This window comes from Brienomyrus brachyistius, unplaced genomic scaffold (genome assembly GCF_023856365.1).
Source record: "Brienomyrus brachyistius isolate T26 unplaced genomic scaffold, BBRACH_0.4 scaffold40, whole genome shotgun sequence".
Lineage (NCBI taxonomy): Eukaryota > Metazoa > Chordata > Actinopteri > Osteoglossiformes > Mormyridae > Brienomyrus > Brienomyrus brachyistius.
The window spans coordinates 3252123-3259210 of NW_026042315.1; the positions used below are offsets into that span (position 1 = coordinate 3252123).

Genomic DNA, 7088 nt, shown 5'->3' on the forward strand with positions numbered 1-7088 from the left:
CCAGGTTAGTTAGGTTCAGTCTCCTGGAAAATCACTAGAATGTGTCCTTGGCTTTGGAAGCTAAGAACACCTTATTTTCAGGGAGAGTCCTGTAATATTTATTTTAATAAATTATTTTTATTGATAAACCTTCATACTGATAATCCTCTTTTAATGGTCCTAAAAAAACATTTCACGATTCAGTAACCCTACTTGTTCAATAGATGGCAGTGTAGTGCTTCGACTAAGACGTGCTATGGAAATTGCCGGTAAAATATAAAGCTCGTTTTCCACTTTAAACGTTTGTCTGACTGAAATGACCACATGTTGTACATATGTTATTGTACTATACGTCTAACCTTCAGCGTTATATACCACACCTACCTCAGTTATCTGCAGCAATAAAATATGGATGTGTAATTGGACAGCTGCAAGTTAAGTTGTAGAATCGATTATTTTTCTAAACGTTTATCTGTCTGATTTTACAGTAAAGTATGCATGGACGCATGGTACAATAAGGTGTGAATAAGTTGAAAATATACATGAAATATTATAAAATAATAAATATGTGTAAACATTTACGGCTCCCTGGAAATGATCAGTTATCATGATAGTACAAATAAGCAGTTATCCAGACATCCCAAGTCTCCCGCATATTGACAGCGGCTCCCTGATGCCCCTAAATTAAAAAAATTTATATCCTGGAAACTAGAGCAAGCAAACAAGAGCATGCACGCGAGACAGTAGCACACACGAATGAGCAAGTAAATGAGCTAGGAATGAGCGAGAGAGAGAGGGATAGAGAGAAAGAGAGAACGTGCGTATGTGTGGATCCCTATATGTGTGACTCTTCATGTAGCCAGTGCTAGACAGACAGCATCCTGATTGGTTTACTTAGCCATATAAGCCAATCATATTTCAGTGCGGGCGGGCTTTTATTTAACTCCCAGAGAACCGAAGGTATTGGTTCCATGGAGCGTCACGGCGGAGGGAGAGTGTCTCAAAAAACGAAAATATAAAATGCATTTCACCACAGACTACACAAAAACGTGCCCTTGTTTAATAAGGATGAAAAATAATGACAATGTTACGCGCTGAACTGTTTGCAACAGTGATTTCAGCATTGCTCATGACGGTTTAAACGACTGTAAAAGGTACGTCCAGGTGAGTTTAACAAGTGTCATTTAATTTTCTGTATTATTCAGGTAAACACTGGTTAGACACTTGGTTAGTTGTCATGAAAACACCAAACTTCCTGAAGGCTTTTGTAAAGTAGCAATGGAATATAATTAAGGAATTTACATATAGTAAAAGAATAATCTACTTATATTATTGTCAAAATAATACATAATATTGGCCGTCGTAATTCAGTGCGTTGACTAGAGAAAATTAATGAATATATATATATATATATATATATATATATATATATATATATATATATATATATATATATATATATATATATATATATATATATATATATATATATATATATATAATGAGGCAATACAGAAATTCTGTTCTGTAAAATTAAGTTTGTTGAAAGCTAAATAAATTGCTGTGCATAGGATACAGTGAAATGAGGTTGGTAAGAGCTTTTTTTTAACGTAAGTACGACTAAATCTCATTATGGCGACGCGAGTCGGTCAGACATAAACACGCGAGAGTCTGACTGCGGTCAACGACGTTGTGTGGCGCCAGCGGCAGGCGGTTGTCATGGTTACTTTGCCACAAACCGGCCGAAGTTCGCGCCCTTTTAGTAAGACATGTCCGGCGTTCGAGCTCCGGCAAACAAAACTAAAGCCGGATTTATTTAGATAATTTCTGCTTAAACTTTATTAAACTAATACATGTATGTTCCGTGGTAATTTTTGTACTTATCGATGTAGCTGGGTTTCTATAATTTAGAAGTTAATTGCGACTTTTTAGCTGGTTAGCTAGTTCTTGCTAGTTGGATACTAGCATTGCACTGTGTTTTCGTTGGTGTACCTCTGGGTTTTTTGTGTCTGTTAATCTATTAACTACTACAGAAGTTTACATCGTTTTTGATAGTGAGTCAGACATACCTGTGTATTAATATGTTTTTCGGGTTGTGTGATTTCCATACATGTATATAGTTGCCACTTGGTTTACCATAGCTTGGTGTTAACTACAGATCTGATTTGGGATTCTGAAATTGCCCTGGTGTGCAGCACATGTCACACTTCTGTGTGTCTTCACATGTCTTCTGATTACTGGTTGCATTTACAACATGCCACATTATATATAAGTCACGGTATTTTGTGTGTCAGGTATAGAGATAAATATTATTTTTTAGGATAAATTCAGTTAAACTAATTGAGAGTTAGCTGTAGTAAGCTGCCCTACACACAAACGCTGTGACCCCAGAGGTAAGCTGCTGTTCACCCAAACGCCCTGACTCCACAGGAAGGCTCACATCCAACCGAACACTGTGACCCCAGAGCTAAGCTGACATGTACCCAAACACCCTGATCGCAGAGGCAAGCTGCGGTCTACCCAAACACGCAGACCCCTCAGGTAAGCTCACAGTCACGCAAATGTCCTAACCCCAGAGGTAGGCTGCCATCCACCCAAATGCTCTGATCTCAGACAAGCTGCTGTCCACCCAAACACGCAGGCGCCTCAGGTAAGCTCACATCCACCCAAATGCCCTAACCCCAGAGGTAGGCTGCCTTTGACCCAGCCCCCTGACCCCTGAGGTAACCTCGCTTCCACCTAAACACTCTGATCTCAGAGGCAAGCTGACATTTGCCCAAACACCCTGATCACAGAAATAAGCTGCCATCCACCTAAACTACCTACCCCCAGAGGTAAGCTGACATCCATCTAACTGCCTTGATCCTAGGCTGCCCCAGTACGTCTAGGTGGTGACAATCCATCCTACAGGGTTGACATGATGTGCTTTCCTGAAGCACACAAAGGACACCTCGGGTTTTATGTAAGTTTGCTTTCTTTTTCTGTGCTTGTGTTTTATTTGGTTTGGATTGTATTTAATGGCATGTACAGAATTTACTGAGCACTTTTTTGGTTGATCACTGTTGGCACATATTCATCAATATTAACATTATTAACATTTTATTTTATCTGTTGTGCTGTTTATTTTGTGATTGACCTATTTTATTCCTAAGGTTACTGATTTTATGTGTTTTAGGAAAGTGTATGATGCTGTTTTAGCCCGACCCTTGTGCAGAGTTTGGAAGTCTGCGGGTATGTTCCTTTTTGAACTTTTTCTTTTTGTCTTAACTTTTTATTGGCATGCATGTAAGGTAACATTTTAATTGTTTTATTGGCCATGTAATTAGATTTTAATGGTGTATAATTGTATTTGCTGGTGGAATTGCTCTTTTGCCTGTGTTAAGGGTAATAGTTCTGCAGGTAGTTCTATTTGTTAAATGTTTGATAAATAAAATTCTTATTGTACTGGGTTGGCATTGATTTGCATGGTGTTTCAGCCTTTTAGATTGCGATTTTGTGTTAATGTAAGTAGTACAAGCATAATATTATTTAAAAATCGGCGGGGTGCAGTCTGCGGGTATCGCTTCTCGGCCTTTTGGCTAAAATCAAGTGGATTTTACTGACTTTTTACCGGTTTTCACGGACTGCGTCAGGTTTTTTAGAGGAAGGCACGGTTAACCTAAGGCGTGACCAGCAGGTGGCTTGACCGCCGCTGCCACGGGGCGACCCGTGCCTTCCTTTTTAGCCTTTTATCCCTGCTTTTATTTCTGTTTTTAGTAGGCTGGGGATCCCGCAGTGGCTGGTGGCTTGTCCGCCGCCCTGCTGGGCGAACTGGTGTTTTTATTTTTAGCTGGTTTTATAGTTTAGCTCTGCTCGACTCATCCCGGATTGGCGGACGGCGGACGTCGAGACCACGGCGGCGGAAGGACTCTGCTCCAGCGGCGACGTCGGTGGACCTTCCCGGATGGCAACGGCCGCCGGACCATCGAGGAAGCCCTTCAGCGGGCCGTGGCTGGTAGCAGGCGGGGGCCTGCGGAATACCACCCGGTTCTGCTGGAGGGCTGAGGGGGAGGTGGGCACCTTCCCCGACCGGCTGGCCTTCATCCGGGAGGTGGCCTTCGAAGCACTGGGCCTTCGTATGGAAGATGTTCTTTGCGTACCGCGGAATGGCCCCTTCGAATTCTTTGAGGTCACCTTGTCCACCGATGACAGCTGCAGCAAGGTCCTGGAGCGGAGCAAGGAGGGGGCCCAGCACCCTCTCCTTAGACGGTATACCATCGAGCCTCTGTGGTGGCCCGACAAGCGGGTTATTACTGTCCACTGTTTTAACCCGCATGTTACCGCCGAGTCCGTCTGCTTGTTTTTTAAAAAAAGTATGTGGACCTCCTTCCTGGCCACAGGGACATCCGGGATGAGCTGGGGATCTGGACTGGCCGACGCCAGTTCCAGGCCCGCCTGCGCCCGGACGCTAATGGGGCAGGCGGTTTTAGCCACCCCCCAGCCTATTTTAACCTACAGGGAAATAAGGCATACCTTTTTTATTCTGGACAGCCTCCCTTCTGCCGGCAGTGCCACAGCTTTGGACACACCCTGGAGGGATGCGCTAACCTGCGCTGCCGCAACTGCCTGGAGTCGGGGCACATGGCCAGGGACTGCAAGGGCCCCCGTCGCTGCATACACTGCAACGGCGAGGACCATCTGGCTCGTTCCTGCCCACAGAAAAAGACTACATATGCCGACGCTCTGTCGGGTAACAGAGCAGTCGGCACGGAGAATGGTGGGGGAGCTCTAGCCCCCACGACTGGGCAGGAACAGCCGGCGACGGGGGCAGGAGGAGAAGCCCTGGTCGAGGTGGAGGAGGCCCCTTCGAGTTCGACACCAATGCAGGAGGGGTCTCCGAACAAGGTGGAGCAGCTCGCCCTGGCTCCAGGCGTCAGCAGCAGGCGAAAGAAGAGCGGTGCATCCCCCCGGGGGAGGAAGAAGAGCAGAAGGGAGGCGCAACCCGACGCATCCAGCCCTCCGGCTGCCGACAGTATCCCCCCTCCCTGATGTTAGAGGCCCCCCGTCTGGTGTGGGACTTGGGATAGTCCCCCGCACCCCCCAGGAGTACAGCGGTCAACAGGACACTGCTAATGAACAGGAGTACCTGGGGGGGCTGAAATTGGGGGACCTTTTGAGGTTGACTGAGGAGGGGGGGCAGTAGGACAGTATTGTTTTTAATGGCTGGCTTTTATTATTTTAGTTTGTTGTTTTTAATTGTATTTTATTATTTTAACATTCTATGGCCAATTTTAATATTGTCACCTTGAATGTAAGGGGTTTGAGGAACGTTTTAAAACGTACATCTGCTTTTAACCAGCTGGCATCTTCTCCCTTCAGCATTTGTTTTCTGCAGGAAGTCCACCTCCGGGACCAGCGGGACGAGGCTCTCTTTTCACGACAGTGGAAGAGGGGTAGATCCTACTGGAGCGTAGGTGGCGTCCACTCCTCAGGCGTCGGGATCCTTTTTGGCGACCGCGCCTTTGAAGAAGTAAGTGTGTTTACCGTCCTTCAGGGCAGGGTTTTGGGAGTGGACGCCACATGGAGGGGACAGCGCCTCCGGGCCATATGTGTCTACGCTCCAGTGGAGGCCTCGTCCCGTATAACTCTCTTTGAAGAGTTGTCCCCGTTCTGTGTCACAGATCGACACTTGATTTTAGGAGGGGACTTTAACATCTCGTTGGAGGGTAGACAGGATGCCAGCTCAGGCCATTTTATTCGTTCCTTTAAACTTGTGGACGGTTTTAAAACATGCAACCCCAGCATGCCGGGCTTCACCTGGCATAATAGTCGCGGAGCCAGCAGCCGCATCGACTACATTTTAGCTTCACCCCCCGTTGCTTTTAAAAAGGTGTCCCTCTCCCCACAGTGGCCCACTGACCATCTGGCAGTGGAGGCCACTGTCTCCATAGACGCCCTTGTATATGGGGGCGGCTATTGGAAAATGAACCTGCAGATCCTGGAGGAGAGAGATTTTAGACACCTTTTTTTACATCACTTCTCCGAGTGGCAGAAGGACAAGCCTACCTTCCCCTCCGTGGCCGAATGGTGGGAGAGTGTGAAGGACAGGATCCGAACCTTCTCCATGCAGTACAGCAAGCAGCGCAGGATGGAGAAGAAGTTCTCCATTCTGCAGCTGGAGAGAAGGTTGCGGGATGAATACGCCGCTCACAACAACGGGGGCACCATCAACCACGAGCGGCTGCTTGACATAAAGGGTGAGCTGAGGCGCCTGCATGAACAGGCTGCCTCGGCCCAAATGCTCCGCGACAAAATATTTGATGTGGAAAATAATGAAAAGTGCAATTCTTTTTTTTCCACAGAGCCAGGGAAGCCCGGGAGGAGAAGAGCTTTAGCTCTCTCCGTGCCTCAAATGGCAATATAGTCATGGATACATCAGACATGCTGGAGGTTGCTAAATTGTTTTATCTTAACCTTTTTAATGTTAGGGACACGGACCCGGTTGCTGGGGAGCGCTTCCTAGATAACATCTCACCTTGTCTTCCCAGTGACATCTGGGACGGCTTAGAAGCCCCCATCACCTTGGCCGAGCTGACCGCAGTGCTTGGCAAGATGAACCGCCGCAAGGTACCTGGCCTTGATGGGCTCCCGGTGGAAGTTTATTCCACCTTTTGGGATGTCCTCGGGCCGGAATTACTGCAGGTTGTAGAGGACGTTCAGCGCCGGGGTTTGCTCACTAGGAGCATGAGGTCGGGGGTCCTCTCTTTGTTGCACAAGAAGGGCGATCGGGCCGACCTTGGCAACTGGAGGCCCCTGACCATGCTTTGTGTAGACACAAAGCTCATCGCAAAGACCCTTACCGAACGCCTGAAGAAGGCCATGGCTCATCTGGTTCACAGTGACCAGACGTGTGGAGTACCGGGTCGATCGGCGACGTGGAATCTCCACCTCATCTGCGACGCCATCGCCTGGGTAGAGGATAGGAACCTCCCTCTCCTGCTGGTCAGCTTGGACCAGGAGAAAGCCTTCGACCGGGTAGATCACCGCTTCCTGTTCAAAGTATTGGGTAAGTTTGGCTTCGGGCCCAATTACCTGGGGTGGTTACTCACTTTGTATAACGAAGTTGGGAG

The 7088-nt window shown here is 47.1% G+C and overlaps 1 long non-coding RNA gene across 4 annotated transcripts; it reads left to right on the forward strand.

Annotated features, from left to right (window-relative positions):
* Positions 1 to 974: 974 nt before the first annotated feature.
* On the forward strand, positions 975 to 3439 carry LOC125722622 (uncharacterized). 4 transcript variants are annotated; one of them, XR_007386483.1, is made up of 4 exons: positions 975 to 1143; positions 2410 to 2520; positions 2849 to 2941; positions 3155 to 3439. It is a non-coding gene; the product is annotated as an uncharacterized LOC125722622 (long non-coding RNA). The 4 variants fall into 4 exon arrangements; XR_007386482.1 differs by having other exon boundaries at positions 975 to 1133; XR_007386485.1 differs by lacking the exon at positions 975 to 1143 and adding an exon at positions 1720 to 1741.
* The last annotated feature ends 3649 nt before the right edge of the window (positions 3440 to 7088 follow it).